The following is a 21613-nucleotide window of genomic DNA, read 5'->3' as shown; positions in this document are numbered from 1 at the left end:
ACACTATCCATTTCCAAAATCCTGTCATCATCCCAAACAGCAACGCCAGTCATCAAGTTGTCACTCCCATTCCCTTCTCTCACCAACCCCCAGGAACCTCAATTCTACTTTCTGTCTCTATGAATTTAAACTTTAGATAGTTCAGATAAATGAAATCATAAAATATTTATCCTTTTGTGTCTGGCTTATTTTACCTAAGCATGTTTTCAAGGTTCCTCTATGGTGTAGCATTTATCAGAATTTCACTCCTGTTTCTGGCTAAATTTTACATAATTGTATGCTTAGACCATATTTTGTTCATCCACCCGTCAGTGGACATTTGGGTTGTAAGTACTGCTGCAATGAGCCTGGTGCGTAAGTATCTCTACAAGTCCCTGTTTTCAATTCCTTTGTGCACATACATGTCCAGGAGGGGAACAGCTGGCTGTATGGCTAGTCTATCATTAGCTTTTTGAGCAATGCCAAACTCTCTTCCCTAGTGGGTGCACCATTTTGAAATTTCCATTTTCTCCACATCCTTGCCAACGCTTTTTAAAATGGCCCTCAAGTAGATGGTGTCTTATTGTAGTTTTGATTGCTTTCCTTACAATGAAGATACTGGGCATCTGTTAATGCGCTCATTGGATATTTGTGTTTTCTTTAGAGGAATGTCTGTTCAAGTCCTTTGCCCGTTTTTTTTTTTAATTAAATCTTTATTGTTCAGGTTACATTTGTTCCTCTTTTTTTCCCCCCCATAACTCGCCTCCTCCCAGTTCCCCCTTTCCCCCCCAAGAATAGTCAGTCCATTCCCTTTCTATGTCCCTGATTCATTATAATCACCAGTTCATTCTGTACATCAGATTATTTATTCACTTGGTTCTTAGATTCACTTGTTGATAGATGCATGTTTGTTGTTCACAATTTGTATCTTTACCTTTTTCTTCTTCCTCTTCTTAAAGGATACCTTTCAGCATTTCGTATAATACTGGTTTAGTGGTGATGAACTCCTTTAGCTTTTCCTTATCTGTGAAGCTCTTTATCTGACCTTCAATTCTGAATGATAGCTTTGCTGGATAAAGTAATCTTGGTTGTAGGTTCTTGGTATTCATCACTTTGAATATTTCTTGCCATTCCCTTCTGGCCTGCCAAGTTTCTGTTGAGAAATCAGCTGACAGTCGTATGGGTATTCCCTTGTAGGTAATTGAGTCTCTTTCTCTTGCTGCTTTTAAGATTCTCTCTTTGTCTTTTGCTCTTGGCATTTTAATTATGATGTGTCTTGGTGTGGTCCTCTTTGGATTCCTTTTGTTTGGGGTTCTCTGCGCTTCTTGGACCTGTAAGTCCATTTCTTTCACCAGGTGGGGGAAGTTTTCTGCCATTATTTCTTCAAATAGGTTTTCAATATCTTGCTGTCTCTCATCTTCTGGCACCCCAATTATTCTGATGTTTGTACGCTTGAAGCTGTCCCAGAGGCTCCTTACACTATCTTCGTATTTTCGGATTCTTTTTTCATTTTGCTTTTCCGGTTGGGTGTTTTTTGCTTCTTCGCATTTCAAATCTTTGGCTTGATTCTTGCGCTCCTCTGGTCTGCTATTGGGTGTCTGTATAATATTCTTTATTTCAGTCCGTGTATGCTTAATTTCTAGTTGGTTCTTTATCATAGCATCGAGGGTCTCATTAGTTTTCGTGACTCTCTCCTCAAGTTTATTGACAGCTTCTAGCACATTTTTGCAAGCCCTCAAAATTGCGATTTTTAGCTCTATATCCTCCATTTCTGTCATGTTTTTTTGTCTCCGCATTTTTTATGCTTTCTTGGTGCACCCCCTAGTGGTCTTTGTGCGCAGTCTTGTTCTAGTTGAGCCTTGATTGTTGTAGTTAATACTAGAGGGATTTGACCACCAGGCCGACTGGCTGTGTGAATCAGCTGTGTCTGCCGCGGAAAACTTCTGTCCTCTGGGGAGGTGCTAATCTAGCCTTTGCCTGAGGCGATCTGGCAAATGGCTCTGCGCAGGGCTTGGGCGGGGCGGGCTCAACAGGGCGGGCGGGCGGAGGGAGCGGTTATGGCCCCTCTCAGTCCCGTTCCCAGAGGCTCTGCTTCTCAGAACCCCCGGAACCGCTGCAAACCTCGGAGGGAAAGCTGCCTTCCAACTGATGCCAGACACTCCCGCTTCTCCCGTTTGGGTCCGAGTCCCCAGCGATTCGCCCGTATCTGGAGCTCAGAGTCTGAGACTCCCCCCTGACCGAAAACGACAACCGCGCTCTCAGCCACCAGCCCGCTTTGCGCGCGCACCTCCGCACCTGAGTTTTTTCCACACTGCGCCTCCTCTGAGCCTCGGTGTGCTGTTATTTTTCCTTCTAGTTGAAGAGTCTCTCCTCAGCCAGCCTTCCTGTGGTTCTGGGTGATGTCCGTTCCGTCTTTTAGTTGTATTTTTGAAGTGGTTGTTTGCGGCAGCAGTCTGCGGTGTTTACCTATGCCGCCATCTTGGTCTCTCTCCCTTTGCCCGTTTTTAAATTGGGTTATGTTTTTACTTCTTCACACATTCTGAATATTAATCTATCAGTTATGTGATTTGCAAGTATGTAATTTTCAGCCCATTCTGTAGGTTTACTTTTCACTCTGTTGACAATGTCCTTTGCTGCACAGAAGTTTTTAATTTTGATGAAGTTTAATTCTCTTTTTCTTTTGTTTGCCCATGCTTTTGGAGTCATATATAAACCTCCATTGTTAAATCCAAGGTCATGAAGACATACACCTAAATTTTCTCTTTGGAGTTTTATGGTTTAGTTATTATATTTATGTCCCTGACCCATTTTGAGTAGATTTTTGTGCATACTATGAGGTTGAGATTCAATTTCACTCTTTTGCAAGTAGGAATCCAGTTGTCCCAGTCTCAGTTATTTAAGAGACTGTCTCTTCCCACTGAATGTTCTTGGCATCCTTGTCAAATATCAATTGGCCATAGATTTGTGGGTTTATTTCTGGACTCTCAGTTCTATTTGATTGAATTGTAAATATGTTTACCCTTATACCAATACCATACTGTTTTGATTATTATCACTTTGTGGTAAGTTTAAAATCAGTAAGTGTGAATCCTATGATTTTTGTCTTTTTATTTCAAAACTGTTCTGGCTACTTGGGGTCCCTTGCAATTCCTTATAAATTTTCAATTTCTGGAAAAAAGGGGGGGGTGCAATTTTGTTAGGGATTGTGTTGAATTTGTAGATCTCTGGCTAGCATTAACATTTCAATAGTATTAAGTCTCCTTACACATGAGTATATCTTTCCACTGATTCAGGCCTTCTTTAACACCTCCGACAAGATTGTTTTTAGTTTGCAGTGTAGACGTATTTTTTTTTTTATATTCTTGCTTAAATTTATTCCTAGGTACTTTATTTCTTTAGATGCTATTATAAATGGAATTGCCTTGTTAATATTTGTTTTGGATTGTTTTTGCAAGTTTATAGAATCACAGTGCATTTGCTGTATCATGATCTTATACCCTATAACTTTGCTGAATTCATTGTTGGCTCTTGTAGCTTTCTTGTGAATACTTGGGATTTTCTATCTATGGGATTATGTCATCTGCAAATAGAGATAGTTTTACTTCTTCCAATTCAACTTGGATGCCACTCATTTCTTTTTCTTATCTAATTTCTCTGGCAAGAACTTTCAGTATATTCTTGAATATCAGTGGTGAAACTGGTATCCTTGTCTTGCTCCTGATCTTAGAGGAAATTTTCAGCCTTTTACCATCAAGTATGATGTTAGCTGTGGTTATTCTTATACTAGAGGCCCGGTGCACAAAAATTTGTGCACTCCGGGGGGGGGGGTCGGGGGGCCCTTCAGCCCGGCCTGTGCCCTCTCGCAGTCTGGGACGCCTCAGGGGATGACCACCTGCTGGCTTAGGCCCGCTCCCCGGGGGATTGGGCCTAAGATGGCAATCAGACATCCCTCTGGCAGCCCGGCAGCCCTCAGGGGATGTCCACTTGCCAGCGGGGATCAGGCCTAAGCTGCAGTTGGACATCCTTAGCACTGCTGAAGGAGGCGGGAGAGGCTCCCACCACCACCACTGTACTGGCAGCTGTCAGCCTGGCTTGTGGCTGAGCAAAGCTCCCCTTGTGGGAGCACACTGACCACCAGAGGGCAGCTCCTGCATTGAGCGTCTACCCCCTGGTGGTCAGTGTGTGTCATAGTGACCAGTCATTCCCAGTCATTCTGCTGTTAGGGTCAAATAGCACATTACCCTTTTATTATATAGGATTGCATATGCATATACTAGCTGCATACACATATAAAAACAGTAAAGAAAAAAATAATGAACTAAGCATTAAACTTGAGAAGTCAGAAAATACTGAACCAATAAGGAAATAGAAAAATGAAAATAGATATTAAAACACAAAAATCAATGAGCTGTCATGAAAAAATAATAATTGAGCAGATCAAGGAATGCAAAAGCTGGTCTTTAAAAATACTAATAGCAGACATTCAGTAAGATTGAGTATGAAAAATAAGAATTAATAGAAACACAATATTGGAGATAAAAATGGAGCATAAGTACAGTAAAATTATAAAATTGTCTGCCATACATAATATAGATGAAATTCTAGAAAAGATAAATTAACGAAATTAATCCATGAAGAAATAAAAAGGGTAAATATATCAGTAAACATTAAACATTATTTTTTGTTATATCTATTTGCAAAAAAGTTAACAGACATAAATAAATAAATAAATAAATAAATAAATAAATATCTTACAAAACCTCTAAGAAAGTGCTGAGCTTAACTTTATATAAATATTCCATATAGTATTTTTCCCCCTGTCACACACAGAGCCTCAGGGCGATTAGGGGGTTTGGTCGCTGCCCCCTGTCACGCTGATCCCGGTGCCGGGAGGCCTCGTGGCTCTGCTGATCCCGGTGCTGGGAGGCCTCACTGCTCCTCTGATTCCGGTGCTGGGAGGCATATTACCCTTTTACTATATAGGATAGAGGCGTGGTGCACGGGTGGGGGTTGGCTGGTTTGCCCTGAAGGGTGTCCTGGATCAGGGTGGGGGTCCCCACTGGGGTGCCTGGCCAGTCTGGGTGAGGGGCTGAGGGCTGGTTTCAAGCTGGCGGGTGACTGAAACTCCCAACCTGTCCTTTTTTTCTTTTTTTTTATTCTGGGCCAGCTTTAGCTCTGAGGCTTGGCTCCAGCTCTGAGGCCTCGGCTGCTGAAAGCAGGTATCTGGTTTGTTTGGGTTCTATAATCGAAATACTGTTTCAACTCCAGCTCTGATATCATGGCTGGCTGATAGCAGGTTTCTGGGGTTTGGTTTAGCTTCTATATTTGTAACAATGTTTCAAACTGCAAGCTCAGAGGCCGGCAGCAGCAAGCGGGGAACGTTGGCTTCCTCCATCACTGGAGCAAGCAAGCCTCCTGTTCACTTCAAGCTGCCTGGCTGCTGGCCGCCATCTTGGCTGGCAGTTAATTTGCATATCACCCTGATTAGCCAATGGGAAGGGTAGCGGAGGTACGGCTAATTACCATGTTTCTCTTTTATTAGATAGGATGGCTTTATTATGTTGTAGGAATTCCCTTGTAATTCCAGTTTTCTGAGTGTTTTCATCATGAAAGCGTGTTGGATTTTGTCTAATGCCTTTTTGCATCAATTGAAATGATCATGTGTTTTTTTCCTTCATTCTATTAATGTGTCAAATTACATTGATTTTTTAATGTTGAACCACCATTGTGTTCCTGGAATAAACCCCACTTGGTCATGTGGTATAGTTTTTTTTGTGGGGTATAATTTTTTAATATGCTGTTGGTTTCAGTTTGCTGGTATTTTAAGAGGATTTTTATATCTATATTCATAAGGGATATTGGTCTTTAATTTTCTTTTCTTGTGATATCTTTATCTGTTTGGTGTCAGGGTAACATTAGTCTCATGGAATGAGTTAGAAGCTGATACCTGTTATTTTTTTTTTTGAAGAGTTTGAGAAAGATCAGCATTAATTATTCTTTAAATATTGTGTATAAATTCACCAGTGATGCCTTGGTCCTCAGCTTTTCTTTTTTGGGAAGTTTTTGATTGTTAATTCACTTTCCTTACTAGTTATAGGTCTATTCAAATTTATCTGATTTTTTCATGATTCAATTTTGATAAATTGTGTGTTTTTTTTAGTCATTTTTCCATTTTATCTAAGTCATTCAGTTTGTTGGTATACAGTTGTTCATAGCATTCTCATCTTTTTTATTTCTGTTAGATTGGCGGTAATATTTCCACTTTCATTTCTGATTTTAGTTATTTATGTTTTCTCTCTTTGTTTCTTAGTCTGGCTCAAGTTTGTCATCAATTTTGTTGGTCTTTCAAAGAATCAACTTTTGGTTTATTAATTCTCTCTTTTGTTTTTTTATTCTTAATTTTATTTGTATTTGTTCTAATCTTTATTATTTACTCCTTTCCAAAATCTTTGGGTTTAATTTTCTCTTCTTTTTCTAGTGTCTTAAGGTGTAAAGTTAGATTATTCACGTGATCTCTTCCTTTTTTTAAAATGTAGGTATTTACAGCTATACATTTTTTTCAGAGTGCTATTTTGCTGCATGAGATATGTGTTGTAGGTTGTATTTTTCTTTTCATTTTTAAAATTTCACTTGTAATTTCTTTTTCAACCATTGATTGTTTAAGAATGTATTGTTTAATTTCCACATATTGGTGAATTTTTCCATTTTTCTTCTTTTATTGAGTTCTTTGTTCCATTGTGGAAGTAGAAGATACTTTGTATGTTTTCAATCTTTTTAAATTTATTGAGACTTGTTTTGTCACCTAATATGTGATATACCCAGGAGAATGGTATACACATTGCTACCTAATATATGGTATGCCCAGGAGAATGGTATACACATCCCATGTGTACTTAAGAAGAATGCTTCATCTGCTGTTGTTGGGTAGAGTGTTGTATAGATGTCTGTCTGTGGGGTCCAGCTGGTTCACAGTGCTGTTCAAGTTTTCTCCTTCCATGTTGATCTCCTGTCCAGATATTCTATTCATTATTGACATTTTCAGTCACTATTTCTTTAAGAATTCTTTTGGCCCCCTTCTCGCTCTCTTCTGGTGTATTGAAGTCTGCAGTTATTATTGTAGAACTGACTATTTCTCCCTTCAATTTTTCATATATTTTAATTTTTTTGGCTCTGTTGCTAGGTATGTATATGTTTATAATTGTTGTAGCTTCTTGATGCATTGACCTTTTTATCAATGTATAATGTCAATCTTTGTCTCTTGTACCAGTTTTTTCGCTTTAAAAGTATTTTTGTCTAATACTAATATAACCACCATAGTTCTCTTTTGGTAACTATTTGTATGGAATAGTTTATCCATAAAGTTAATTTGAATCTATTTGTGTCTAGCATATAGTTGAATCATGCTTGTGTTTTTTTTTAATATTTTTTATTGATTTTTTACAGAGAGGAAAGGAGAGGAATAGAGAGTTAGAAACATCAATGAGAGAGAAACATTGATCAGCTGCCTCCTGCACACCCCACACTGGGGATGTGCCTGCAACCAAGGTACATGCCCTTGACTGGAATCGAACCTGGGACCCTTCAGTCTGCAGGCCGACGCTCTATCTGTTGAGCCAAACTGGTTAGAGCCATGCTTGTTTTTTAAATTTATTCTGTCACTCTGCCTTTTGACTGGAAAGTTGAAGCTGTATACATTTAAAGCAACTACTGATAAAGTAGGACTTCTTCCATTTTGCTATTTCTTTTCAGTACATCTTAAATATTTTGTCCCTAATTTTCTCCATTGCTCCTTTATTTTGATTTTAGTCAATTATTTGCAGTGAACTATTTGATTCCATCTCATTTCCTTTCTTTCCTTCTTTCTTTCTTTCTTTCTTTCTTTCTTTCTTTCTTTCTTTCTTTCTTTCTTTCTTTCTTCCTTCCTTCCTTCCTTCCTTCCTTCCTTCCTTCCTTTCTTTCTTTTCTTTTTTGCATGTTTTTTAGATCATTTCTTTGTGGTTATCATTGATAACATTTAATATCTTATATTTATAACAATCTATTTTCAATTGAAACCAACTTAACTTCAATGGCATATAAAACCTCTGCTCTTACATAGCTTCATTCTCTTTTATGTTGTTGTTGCCATAATTACATGAGTATACAATGGGTGCCTAATAATATTAATTTATAACTACTTTTTATGTTTGTCTTTTAAATCCTGTAGGAAATAAAAATTCAAATTACAAATCAAAATTATAATAATACCTGCTTTTATATTTGCCCATGGATTTATCTGTACCAGAGGCCTTTATTTCTTAAAATGGTTTTGGGCTACTGTCTAGTATCTTTCAATTTTAACTTTAAGACCTCCTTTAGCATTTATTGTAGGAAAGCTCTAGTGGTAATTAATTCCCTCAGCTTTCATTTTTCTGGGAATATCTTAATTTCATCCTCATTTTCAAAGAGCAGTTTTGCCAGATATAGACTTCTTAGTTAAAAGTTTTTCTTTCAACACATTAAATATGAAATCCCATTATCTTCTAGCTTCTATGGTTTCTGATAAAATATTACCTGTTAATCTTATTGAGGATCCTGTTGCATAATTGCCTCTATTGCTGCATTCAACATTCTCTCTTTGTCTTTGTCTTTCAGCCATTTGATTACAATGTGTCTTGGCTTTGGTCTCTTTGAATTCATCCTACTTGGAGTTTGTTCAGCTTTTCAGATTTGTAAATTTATGATTTCATTGAAGTTGGGGCATTTTCAGCCATTATTTATTCAAATATTCTTTCTGCCCCTTTCTCTTTTTCTTATGGGACTCTGCATATGTTGGTTTGCCTGATAGTGTACCACAACTCCCTTAAAATGTGTTCACTTTTCTTCATTCTTTTTTCTTTCTATTCCTCAAACTCAGTATCAATTGTTGTACCTTAAAGTTCACTGATTCTTTCTTCCACCTGCTTGTTGAACCACTCTAGTGAATTTTTCATTTCATTTATTGTATTTTCAACTCCAGATATTCTGTTTAGTTTCTTTTTATAATTTCCATCACTATATTGATATTTTCACTTTGTTCATACATTATTTTCCTAACTTCATTTAGTTTTTTGTCAATGTTTTACTTGAGCTCTTTTAGTATATTTAAGACAATTGTTTTAAATCTTTGTCTACTATTTTGTTGTTCAGACTTCCTCAGCGATGGTTTCTGTTGATGTATTTTGTTTATTTGAATAGACCATACTTTCCTGATTCTTTGTATGACTTGGGATTCTTTGTTGAAAACTAGACAGTTGAATATTATAGTGTAGTAACTCTAGAAATCAAATTCTCTATTTTTCCCCAGGGTTTGCTGCAGGGTATGCTGAATTTTTAGTTATTGGAGATTATAATTGTCTATTTGTTTAGTAACTTTTCCAAACTATTATGATAAAGACTGTATTTCTTGTTGGGTATAGTCACTTGTGTTCAGTTAGTGTTTTTTGACAAAAATTTTTTTGAATGCCATACACCAAAGCAAAACCAAACAAAAAGCAAGCAAATAAACAAAATACAGAAAAAATTTTTTTAAAAAACTTCTTCCAGTCTTTGCAGAGTGGCTCTGTGCTAAGGGTCTCCATTTACACTGAAAAATGGGTTCTAACTTTAGGGATCAGCCCAAGGTGAAAGCTTGTGTCTTTTCTGAGCACGTGTGCATATGGCTACCCCAGCATACATATCGTAGCTGCTTTCGAATGTCCTAATTTCCCCAAGACAATGTTTGACTTGGGCAGTCTATTGTGTTTCAACTGTGATCTTTTGCCCAGACATCGGAGGCTTGTTGGTTGGGCTGGTAGCATTTTGTGTTGATGCCATTCTAAGTTCCGAGTTAGGTGACATAGGAATGAGCTCCGCACACCACCCAGACAGGTTAGCACAGACATGCACAACACGTTGTCAGTCCTCTGGGTGAAGCGCAGCCAGTCGGCAGGGATGAGGGCTGTGCTTCAGAGAAACTAGAGTCTTCTAGTCACACTGGTTTGTTAACCCGCTGGTTCCTCCCCCGCCCCCCAAAGTCTATCCAGAATGAAGGGCATGCCCTTGGCCACCCAGCCTTTCCCAATGGCTAAAACTAAAACAGGGGTGGTGGCGGGACTTCCCTGCAGGTACAGCATCTTCTCCCCTCTGGCACTGGTTCCAAGGTCTACCTGTCACTCACTCCAGTGCCTGGATGGGTCTTTCTCCCCGGATCCTCCTCAGTTCCCACAGCCCTAGAGCTGGGGCTCAATCAACTGCCTTGGGGCCCTGGGAGGAAGCCACCATTTCGGTGATCTGGGCAAGGCCTCCCCTTGCTCTGGGCCTGGATTGGGCCTGGTGACCCAGGAGTGAAGGTGGAATCTTGGTTCTGGAAAGCTGGGGTCTAACTTGCTGTGGTAATTTTATGATGATGTTATTTCGTGGCAAAAGAATTTCATTACAAGGTCGGCCCATCTTACGTATTTGGTTCTAACACAGGTATTTCTGAAATGTTCTATCCGAGCGGAAAGTACTTCTAACAGATACAACAGAGCAGCCTCAAGTGCAGTGGAGGGCAAAGACATTTCAATTTCCCTTCCGAAGGGGCAGTTAGTGTGGCCACTAAGGACTGACTGGACGCGAACTTTGGGTTTCCTGTGGGTTTTGCCAACCCTAGTGAATGCAGCCAGCTCTTCCAGCTCCAGTGACTGCACCGATGTCATTGCCAGCCACGCCCAGCTCGGCGTTGTGAAACTCTCCCTGGTTGGAGAACATGCATGGGCCTGTTCCAGTCCTCACTGGAAAAGTAATTTGTCCAAAACCACACCCCAGCGGCCTGCTCTTGGGGGTAGCATGGCACCCACAGCAGGGGGTGGGGCTGGTGGGACTCACGCAGCTTCTCTCCAAACCTGGTCCCAGCTGGGCCTCCAGCGTGACCTGTCTGTGGACACAACGGACTCACAGGCTGGGCCAGTCTCAGCTTTCCCGCAGAAAGGTGACCTCAGAGCCGCTCGCTGCCTCGCTGCCACACAGGCCACTGTCTCGGGGCCTGGGGGCCCCTGCCCTGCACAGGACTCTCTCTGCCACTCAGATGAGATCATGCAGGGTGGAGGGTCTGGGAGGGGACCCCGGGGAAGGTCTGAGGTCACCAACATTCTATTTCTTGAGGTGTGATGTGGTTACAGGAGGGTTTGCTTGATAATAGGGCACTAGGCTATGCCCTTCTGCTTGTGCATGTCTTGGTGCGCATCATATATTTTGTAAGGAAGTGTTTAAAGCCCCTTCTGTTTTGCCCTAACCTGTTTGGCTCAGTGGATTGAGCGTCGGCCTGTGGACTGAAAGGTCCCAGGTTCGATTCTGGTCAAGGGCATGTACCTTGGTTGCGGGCACATCCCCAGTAGGGGGTGTGCAAGAGGCAGCTGATCGATGTTTCTCTCTCATCGATGTTTCTAACTCTCTAACCCTCTCCCTTCCTCTCCGTAAAAAATCAATAAAATATATATATATTTTAAAAGCCCTTTCTGTTTTAAAAAACCAGCCTATGACTAGACTTGCTGTTATCTGCTGGAGAGACAGTGGTGTGTGTGGCCCAGTGTCTGTCCCCATGAGAAGGAAGCTTGAAGGGTCTGATGCCCCACAGACCACCCCATCTAAACCCAAACCAGGGCAGCCCTTTGGAGATTGGGAAGGAAAGCAGGAGAGCCAGGACTGGAGGTGTGGGGAGGGGCCCCGGGGGAGACCTCAGGGAGAGGCAGAGCCGGCTCCAGGTGGTGGAGAGAAGACAGAGGCTAGAGACACGGCCCTGAGACTTGGCTGCATAAATCAAGGTGCAGTGCCTGGTGCCGAGGGCCCTGCCCAGTGGCTGGAGGAAGGGACAGTGAAGGCCCCCAGGACCCAGGGACGATCCTGTCTTGAGAGCTTCCCCTTCCTGGTGAGGAGGGACCCAGAAAGTTGGTTTACCTCTCCCTAAAGGGGATAAACTCTACCTGGCACATTGGGGCCGATACCTAATTCCATGATATTGTCTCTCACTTTCCCAGGGGCCCCACCACCACCAGGGGCTGCTCCCCTGCAAACTGGAAGCAACTCAGGAGCAGAGAACTGTCCTTCCAGCTGGACCTGCCAGTGTCAGTGCTGCAGCGCCCCCTGTGGTGGCTGTGGACATGGTGGTGGTGGTTTCAAGGCCAGCGGGTGCTGCAGAGGGCCTAAGCCGGCAGGCGGACATCCCCTGAGAGGTCCCGGACTGCAAGAGGGCACAGACCAGGCTGAGGGACCCCCACCTCCCAGTGCACGAATCTCATGCACCAGGCCTCTAGTCTATATATTTAAAAGGCTAACATGCAAAGTGCCCCCTCAGGAGTTCAACTGGGAGTTTGATCACTCACTATGATGGGAACTGACCACCAGGGGGTGGCACAGAATGAAGAAAGGCCCTGGCTGGCAGCCGGAGGCCCTGATCAGCCCTGATCACAGGCCAGGCCAAGGAACACTACCTGTGCATGAATTTTGTGCGCCAGGCCTCTAGTCTTAGTAACAGGAGATAACCTACATGCCCTGGTGAGCGATGACACTCCCAGAATCAAATGGCAGGAGGCAGAAGTGCTTCCCGGAGAGCTGAGGCAGGAGAGGCAGGGTCTGGGCGGCCAGGGCTGGACAGGCTTCCACAGGGGTGAGCGCACTGCCTGTTTGGGCTGCTCACACTGGGGCGGGTAGGTCGCAGGCGCACCCTGCAGCTTCCATCAGCACCTCAAGCCCCAGCAGCAGTGGCAGCGGTAGCGGCAGCGGCGGCGGCGGTGCCCATGTGAACAGCTCTGAGCGGGCAGCATGTTCCATCAGCAGCTGGCCTGGTGCACGTGCATGGAGGTGAAGTCGCTGGCACCTGCTCTCCTGCAGGCCTGAGCCCCCGAGCAGCCAGGGATGAGCTGGTGATCCCAATGGCCTGACAGCCCAGCGGCAGCGTTTGGCCTGGGGACTGGCGAACGGGCCCCTTCCTGGTGAGGAGGGACCCAGAAAGTTGGTTTACCTCTCCCTAAAGGGGATAAACTCTACCTGGCACATTGGGGCCGATACCTAATTCCATGATATTGTCTCTCACTTTCCCAGGGGCCCCACCACCACCAGGGGCTGCTCCCCTGCAAACTGGAAGCAACTCAGGAGCAGAGAACTGTCCTTCCAGCTGGACCTGCCAGTGTCAGTGCTGCAGCGCCCCCTGTGGTGGCTGTGGACATGGTGGTGGTGGTTTCAAGGCCAGCGGGTGCTGCAGAGGGCCTAAGCCGGCAGGCGGACATCCCCTGAGAGGTCCCGGACTGCAAGAGGGCACAGACCAGGCTGAGGGACCCCCACCTCCCAGTGCACGAATCTCATGCACCAGGCCTCTAGTCTATATATTTAAAAGGCTAACATGCAAAGTGCCCCCTCAGGAGTTCAACTGGGAGTTTGATCACTCACTATGATGGGAACTGACCACCAGGGGGTGGCACAGAATGAAGAAAGGCCCTGGCTGGCAGCCGGAGGCCCTGATCAGCCCTGATCACAGGCCAGGCCAAGGAACACTACCTGTGCATGAATTTTGTGCGCCAGGCCTCTAGTCTTAGTAACAGGAGATAACCTACATGCCCTGGTGAGCGATGACACTCCCAGAATCAAATGGCAGGAGGCAGAAGTGCTTCCCGGAGAGCTGAGGCAGGAGAGGCAGGGTCTGGGCGGCCAGGGCTGGACAGGCTTCCACAGGGGTGAGCGCACTGCCTGTTTGGGCTGCTCACACTGGGGCGGGTAGGTCGCAGGCGCACCCTGCAGCTTCCATCAGCACCTCAAGCCCCAGCAGCAGTGGCAGCGGTAGCGGCAGCGGCGGCGGCGGTGCCCATGTGAACAGCTCTGAGCGGGCAGCATGTTCCATCAGCAGCTGGCCTGGTGCACGTGCATGGAGGTGAAGTCGCTGGCACCTGCTCTCCTGCAGGCCTGAGCCCCCGAGCAGCCAGGGATGAGCTGGTGATCCCAATGGCCTGACAGCCCAGCGGCAGCGTTTGGCCTGGGGACTGGCGAACGGGCAGAAGATGGCCCTGATCGCAGGAGGCTAGGCCCTAGAGATCCTACCCACACGATTTCGTGTGCTGGGCCTCTAGTGTGAAGATAAATGTGAAGTCACAAGCATAACGCAGAGATGCAGCAAATGGGTGATGGTGGTCTGTGAATAGAAGGTGCCCCTGGGTGCTGGACATCCTGGTCTCAGCACTGAAAGTCCCAGGTTCCAGAAACCCTCTCGGTCATGGGGAAACCAGGACACTTGGTTGCTGTGTGAGGCCTGAGGTTTGGGATGTGAATCCAGGCATTAGAGTCAGACACACCCCTGGTCTAGCCCCCGTGGTGGCCAGGCCACAGCAGTGTGGGGAGATGGGAAACCAAAATTAAAGACCTGGCAGGTCCGTGGAACAGAGTGGCTGCCTAATCAATTCAGCATTCACTCGGCAAATATTTGAGCTCCACCGCATGCCAGGCAGTGTGCTGGGTGCCCCAGACGTAACGAGGACTAGCTTTTATGATCGGGAGGACAGTGACCAAGCCCCTGACAAAGGTGGCGACTGGGAATGGCCTGATACCGGGTGCACACAGGGACCTCTGAGGAGGTGGAGGGCGACGTGGGCCCTCAGCCAGGGCAGGAGGAGGGAAGGCCTAGGCAGGAGAGCCAGGCCGGCCCCTAAGATGTGGAAGCGGCACAGCCACTGGCCAGTCCTGGGAGCGGCAGGAATGTGGATTCTGTGCCCAGGGCAATGGGAGGCCCCAGGGCAGAGGAGCGTGACCTCGCTTCTAGCCACCGTGGGAAATGAAGCCATGACCGACATGGGGACACCCCCAGAAGGCAGCTGCAGGAGCCCCAGGCACATGCAACACGGCTGGGGTGTAGCTGCAGAAACAAGAAGGCAGTGCAGAGGCAGACTCGGGGCTTGAAGACGGAGGGCCATGGGGGAGATGAGTTGAGCGTAGGCGGACAACCCATCCTGGTCAGGACCGCCAAGAAGCAGCAGTTTGGGTGTGTGGGGGGCTGGTGGAGTCTGAGGTGCTTGTGTGATGTCCCAATGGCGCTAGGAGGGTCCAAGCAGAGACGGGGGCTGGAGACAGGGACTGCAGATCAGCTCATGCAGCCTTCACCACACCAGGAGGCAGGGTTAGTCTCACCCCCGTTTACAAGGCCAAGGCAGAGAGGCTGATGGACAGGGCTCCAATGGGATGGATCTGTACATTCTTGTGCTTCGGTAAGAACACATCTAAAACTGTTGTGCCGCAACCTTTTGTAGCAGGAGTTCAGGATCTGAAGAAGGGGCCGACGCTCAAATGAAAACACTAGACAAGAAATACGAATTTAGAAGGCATGGGGGGCCAGGTGGAGGCTCTGTCTTGGAGAAGCACCCTGAAACCTGGCCTTATCCGCTTTTTATTCAGTTTTAGATACACATCTTGCCCTCAGTAAAGCACGGCAAACAGGTAGCAGACCGTCTCTAAGGTCAATAAAGATCAGTAAAGATCAGTAAGGTTCAGTAAACATTTACTTTGAGGCTATTAGGTCAGAAGATTGCTTCGAGCCACTGCCATCTCAACATAACAATGGTGCATGGTATTAGCCCTCTAATCGTCCAAGGCCCATCAGCCTTCCGTGTTCCTTGGTGCACTCTCATGATCGTATCGACAGTGGATGGCTTCCCGCACAGTCAGTTTAAAGTGTTGTGCTTTTTAATACTCTAGGCAAGAATGCTGTATGCCTTCCGCCCTTCCTTTCAATTTGTTGAGCTTTTACCGCTGGCCGGTGCTACCGACGGAGCCAGCAGGAGCCTTGTGGTAGAGCCGCCTCCTCTCTGCTGGCCTGGTATTCCCATCATTAAACTAGGGCAGGGGCTTCAGACCGAGGCTCTGAGGGACAACCAGCACGTGGAATTGTGTGTAAAACTGCCCATGTGCTCAGATTTGCAAGAGTCACTGAGCTAAAACCTGACTAAGAACCAGTGGCATTACTCAACAGTACACCTTGATTATAACAATAGCCAAGATATGGAAACAACCTAAGTGTCCATCAGGGAATGAATGGATCAAGAAAATGTGGTGTGGCAATGGAATATTACTCAGCCTGCCATTTGTGGCAACATGAACGGATTTTGCTACGTGAGCTAAGTCAGACATAGAAAGAAGAATACTGTGTGATCTCATGTGTGAACTCTGAAAAAGCTGAACTCAGACACAGAGAGCAGAATGGAGGTTGCTGGGGTTGGGGGTCGAGGAAATGGATGAGTAAGGTCCAAGGATCTAATGTAAAACGTGATTCTTTCTTTTAAATGGGAAAATAAAGTCTTGTGTATAGAAATAAAAAAAGAACCAGTGGCAAGCCCCTTGAGAGCTAGCGCCCTGGGCAGGCAGGGATGTTCCACGAACACCTGGCTGCCTGCTCACAGCTCGCGGTTCCTCGGGGCTCTGGGTGGGATGGGACAAGAGGGACTCGGAACCGGGTGGATGTGGAGAGACCGCTGTGAGGTGGGGAATGCTGGCTGCTGCCCAGGGAAGAGGAGGGGCTGTTTACCTGGGACCTCTGGAGACGCGGAGGACACAGAACCATGTGGGTCTCCCAGATCCGAGCTGTGAAATGAATGAGCTCCTCCTGTGGTAGTTCTGGACCCAGGGAGGACAGGCCTGTGCAGCAGGAAATGTGACTGCCCTCGTGGTGACCCGACCCAGGAAGTCATGGTCAGCAGCTGAGGGCAGTGGCTGAGCAGAGCAGTGATGTCCTGGAAGCCTGACCTGAACGGCTGCCCCTGGCCTAGCTGCTCTGGCTTTCTGACCGTCACACGCAGGAGCTGGGACTGGGTCATCTTGAAAATCTATTTCCGCCCAACGGCCTCAGTGCCTAGCTTGCCAGCGCCAGCCAGCCTGACCCTGACGGGGCACTGGAGACAGAGGGTGGGAGCATCCCAGGGCCATGGCAGGAGCGACCCTGCTGTGGGAGGGGCTGCTCTGCCCGGCTAGGCCTCCGATGGAGTCAGAACCCAAGCACAGCTGGGCTGAATGTCTCTTGGGGCAGGTCACCCTAAGACAGGTCAGTGCCACAACCCACCCGAGTTCCCTTCCTCGGGCTCCCACCTGAGCTGCCTCCGTCCCTCCTGCCTTTTCTTGTTCTGACCACTGATCTGTCCTGTGGGGAGGCTGGGATCGTCTGTGGTTTGGTAGCCCATTCCCTTCCCTTTGGACCCTTGGCCTTGGGTGCCCTACCCTGAGGCCACGGCGTGGGCACACAGTCAAGGTGCCAGTCGAAGTCCAGATGGAGTCCTCTCTCCCCCCTTCACTCCCGCTGTCCCCCGCTTCCTGCTGGTGCAGAGAGTCCCCGTATCTGCCCAGGGAGTTGTGTTGCTTAAGTTGGAGCGGCTTTGGTTGCTTATTACCAAACCCAACCCTTTGGGGGCAGCTCCCAGCACAGTGGCTGAGCCGGGCTCCTACCTCTCCCTGCGCTCCAGGCGGGAGGCGGGAGGGGGAAGGAGACTGTCTCAGCAGCCGGGCGCTGCCCAGCACGTCTTCCCTGGGGTGGTGCCACGTGCACACAGGGAGGCGGCTGGGCCTGAGGAAGGAGACGGGGTCCCCTCCTCCCCTGCGGAGGCGGTAGGGACTGACTGGTCTCAGGGCTGCTCAGTAGCAGAGCTGAGCTGCTCCCGCCCCGCACCGGGCGGCTGCTGTGTGACCCAGGTCCTCACCCTTCCTACTTCCTCTGCTCCCAAAGGCGCACCAGACCCTGAAATGAACGCCCGGCGCCGTGCGCTGTGTGCATCCTCGCGTCCCCTGAGCTGCGCTCGGACCTCCGGCTGCTGCGAGAGAAAACGCCCGCTGGTAGGTTCCGCTCCCAGGGCACAGAGGCGGCTCAGAAAACGGAAGTGTTTCTCGAAAGCTTTATTTGTGGTCACATCTACAGCTGTCATCTCAGCATACACACGAGTTCAGTGCAGTGTTTCTCACATACAAAACCGCGGACGCGTGAATGAACAGTGCACCCGACAGAAAACAAAGTCCACTCGCAAAGCGACCGCAAAGCTTCACACATGAGAAGTAAACAGTGGTTAGTGAGGCTACAGCTTCTGTGCACCCAGGAGGGAGATCAGGCCCCTCCCTGCAGGTCCCGGGAGTGATGCCTCCGCCTCAGCCTCGGGGTGAGGAGCCACCCCTTCTCCCACACGCACCACCCCACGCACACGCAGGGGCCGCGCCTTTCCAGTCCTCACACATTTGCATTTCCTGGCTGAGAGCAGGCAAAGCTTCCAACTTTCTTCTGATCAGTGTGTTTACATTTTTGAGGAGAAAAGAACAAATAAAATAGAAATGTACATTCCTTAGTCCACAGGAGATTCCTGCTCTCTAAGCAGCTAGAGGCCGAGGGCAAGATTAACAGGAAACTGGAGGCCGCTCCAAAGGCTCCCAGAGCCGGAGGCCCATGACTACATCCTGTCTGCGTGGGAGTGAAGAGGCCCACGTCTGGAATGCCCGGTGCCCCCCAGTGACAGGTGATGCAGGCTTGTGCATACCTGCCCGCCTCCCACGGAGCCAGTCTACCAACCACAAAGCTTGAATCAGGACTCGCACCTGTGCTTGTAAGTGAAATGTCCCGGAACACACATGCCTGGGCACTTCCCATGGCCTCGCAGGAAGAACTAGCTGCTGCTGCTTCTACAGGAGGTCTGCCGAGCCTCTCTGGGCAAGGAGACAGGAGCTGGCTTCCCCAGACCCTGGCCGCCTCAGCGCCCCGAAGCTTGCGGGAGCTCTGCTCCGACAGGGCTCATCTAGGCTCATCTAGGCGAGAAGGCAGAGGAGGGTGCTAGTCGGAACCGAGCAGCTAGGAGAACAAGCTCCGACCCAGCTGTCCTCCTGAATTCTCCACAGAACATCGTGATCGTGCAAAAGAAGACCAACAGTTAGCCGACTGCAAAAGTATTTCTAAACACAATCTTTCTGAAAGCAACATAAAGTCTCGGGAAAGCTGCTAGGGACGGCCTAAATTTATCAGGATCTACTGATAAACTTTTCTCTGTTCAGCAGTGACCCCAGAAGGGCAGGAAAGAAAGAACCACCAGCCATCCCTGGACACAGGGGACACTACTGAGCACAGGAGGAGAGAGGACCCTCCCGCCCAGGCTCTGCAGAAGGGGCTGGGGCAGAACTCCGAAACCTACACCCTCCTCCACACCGGCACTCGCCCTCCCACCAGGGCTGGCATCCGCTGATTTGAGGCTCTTGCCCTTCCTGCTCCCCCACGGCCAGCAGCACACAGGCCACTGCAGGGACTGAGGGAAGTGTCCCCAGGGCAGTGCACAGCAAAGCATTAGGAAGCAGTGACAGCAACACTCACAGGCCAATGAGGCCATGGCAAGGGGACAACAGCGCCATCATGTCTAACACCCGCCTGAGCCCACTCAGGCACAAGCTCTATCCTGCTACCCCCAGGGAGCCAGCAGAGCCAACCCGGCCTGAAGTGACCACAGCGCAGCTGAGCCTGTGGCTAAAGAGCCTTCTGTTGCTTTTTGCATCTGGGTCTGTTATCTCAGCTAAACATCCACCCCAGCCCCTCCAGAGGAGGAAGCGGACAGCTCTGTAGCTGGGGGGCTCACGGAAACGAGTTCTCCGCTGTTCAGAGGTGTTCTCACTGCTCCCAGCGCATTCGTGCGCCCTGCTGCTTTCCAGCTGCGCGGTGCTGGCATGGAACCTCATCTCGATTCAGAAAGACTTCCTGCCCGGCTCAGTCATTCTCAACAGTGAGCAGGGCCATTTCCCCTCATCTGAGGATCCGGCCTTGATTCAGTTCATCAGATGACTTGGATGTGGATTTCAATCTTTGGAATGAGGTCACCAGCCTGTAGAGCCACCACAGCTGCCCCTGTTACCACCTCAGAAACCAGCGCCTTCTTACCCAGTGCCATCGCAGATCTCTCTGCTAGCATCCTCTACTCCCTCACACGGCTTCTCTCCTCAGAGACTGACCTCCCACTCCCTCTCTGACACGTCACAGACACCCGCAGCCTGCCCTCCTCCTCCATCCCCAGACGAGCAGAACAAGATGAGTGTTAACAGGGCTCTGGGAGGCACCCACAGCAGCTAGGACAGGAGAGGTGTAGCTGGCAGGTGCCTAATTGGTCAGGGCTAACCCCTCATTAAAGCACTCATTTCCAGCCCTAGCTGGTTTGGCTCAGTGGATAGAGCGTCGGCCTGTGGACTGAGGGGTCCCGGGGTTCGATTCTTGGCCCTAATCCGAGGTATGCCAGAGGCAACGAATCAATGTGTCTCTCTCACATGGTGTTTCTCTCTGTCTCTCCCTCTTCCTTCCACTCTCTCTAAAAATCAATGGAAAAGAATATCCTTGAGTGAGGATTAAAAAAAAAAAGCACTCATTTCCATGTTAACACCTCATGTCAGGACATGAGACGAAATGTCCTTTTAGTTTGAGATTCACATGAATTTTAAGAAAGTCCCTATCACTACTCAGACTGGCAAGAATACAGGTGCCTGACAACACAAAGGCTATAGAATATTTTCAACCACATCAACATAATCCCTAAATATTAGAAAGTTAAAAGTGAGGATGGTGCTACTGTACAAACTGGACGGAACTGTGGGCCTTCTAAGCTTGCAGTGAGCGCATCCAGGGTTGTTGGACCTGAAGCTTTGAGGGCCAGGCCGACGTGTCCTGGGCAAGCCCTTGCCCTAGGTGCCCTGCAGTTTGTCTTACAATTAAGAATTGGCAAGAGCTCCACAATGAGATTCATAAGCTTAGTGGAATGGCTAAGGGGAGGCAGGTGGCAGGAGGGGAACTTTCTTTTCTTTTCTATTTTATTTTATTTTATTTTTTTTAAATTAAATCTTTATTGTTCAGATTATTACATTGGTTCCTCTTTTTTCCCACCATACCTCCCCCTCCACCCAGTTCCTACCCCACCCTCTGCCCTCACTCCCCACCCACTGTCCTCATCCATAGGTGCACGATTATTGTCCAATCTCTTCCCGCATTCCCCACACCCTTTTCCCCACCAAGAATAGTCAGTCCATTCCCTTTCTATAACCCTGATTCTATTATAATCACCAGTTCAGACTGTTCATCAGATTATTTATTGGCTTGATTTTTAGATTCACTTGTTGATAGATGTGTATTTGTTGTTCATAATTTTTATCTTTACCTTTTTCTTCTTCCTCTTCTTAAAGAATACCTTTCAGCATTTCATATAATACTGGTTTGGTGGTGATGAACTCCTTTAGCTTTTTCTTATCTGTGAAGCTCTTTATCTGACCTTCAATTCTGAATGATAGCTTTGCTGGGTAAAGTAATCTTGGTTGTAGGTTCTTGCTATTCATCACTTTGAATATTTCTTGCCACTCCCTTCTGGCCTGCAAAGTTTCTGTTGAGAAATCAGCTGACAGTCGTATGGGTACTCCCTTGTAGGTAACTAACTGTTTTTCTCTTGCTGCTTTTAAGATTCTCTCTTTGTCTTTTGCTCTTGGCATTTTAATTATGATGTGTCTTGGTGTGGTCCTCTTTGGATTCCTTTTGTTTGGGGTTCTCTGCACTTCCTGGACCTGTAAGTCTATTTCTTTCACCAGGTAGGGGAAGTTTTCTGTCATTATTTCTTCAAATAGATTTTCAATATCTTGC

Source organism: Myotis brandtii, unplaced genomic scaffold, assembly GCF_000412655.1.
Source record: "Myotis brandtii unplaced genomic scaffold, ASM41265v1 scaffold488, whole genome shotgun sequence".
In the NCBI taxonomy this organism is placed as follows: Eukaryota; Metazoa; Chordata; class Mammalia; order Chiroptera; family Vespertilionidae; genus Myotis; species Myotis brandtii.
This window is presented reverse-complemented; position numbering follows the sequence as displayed.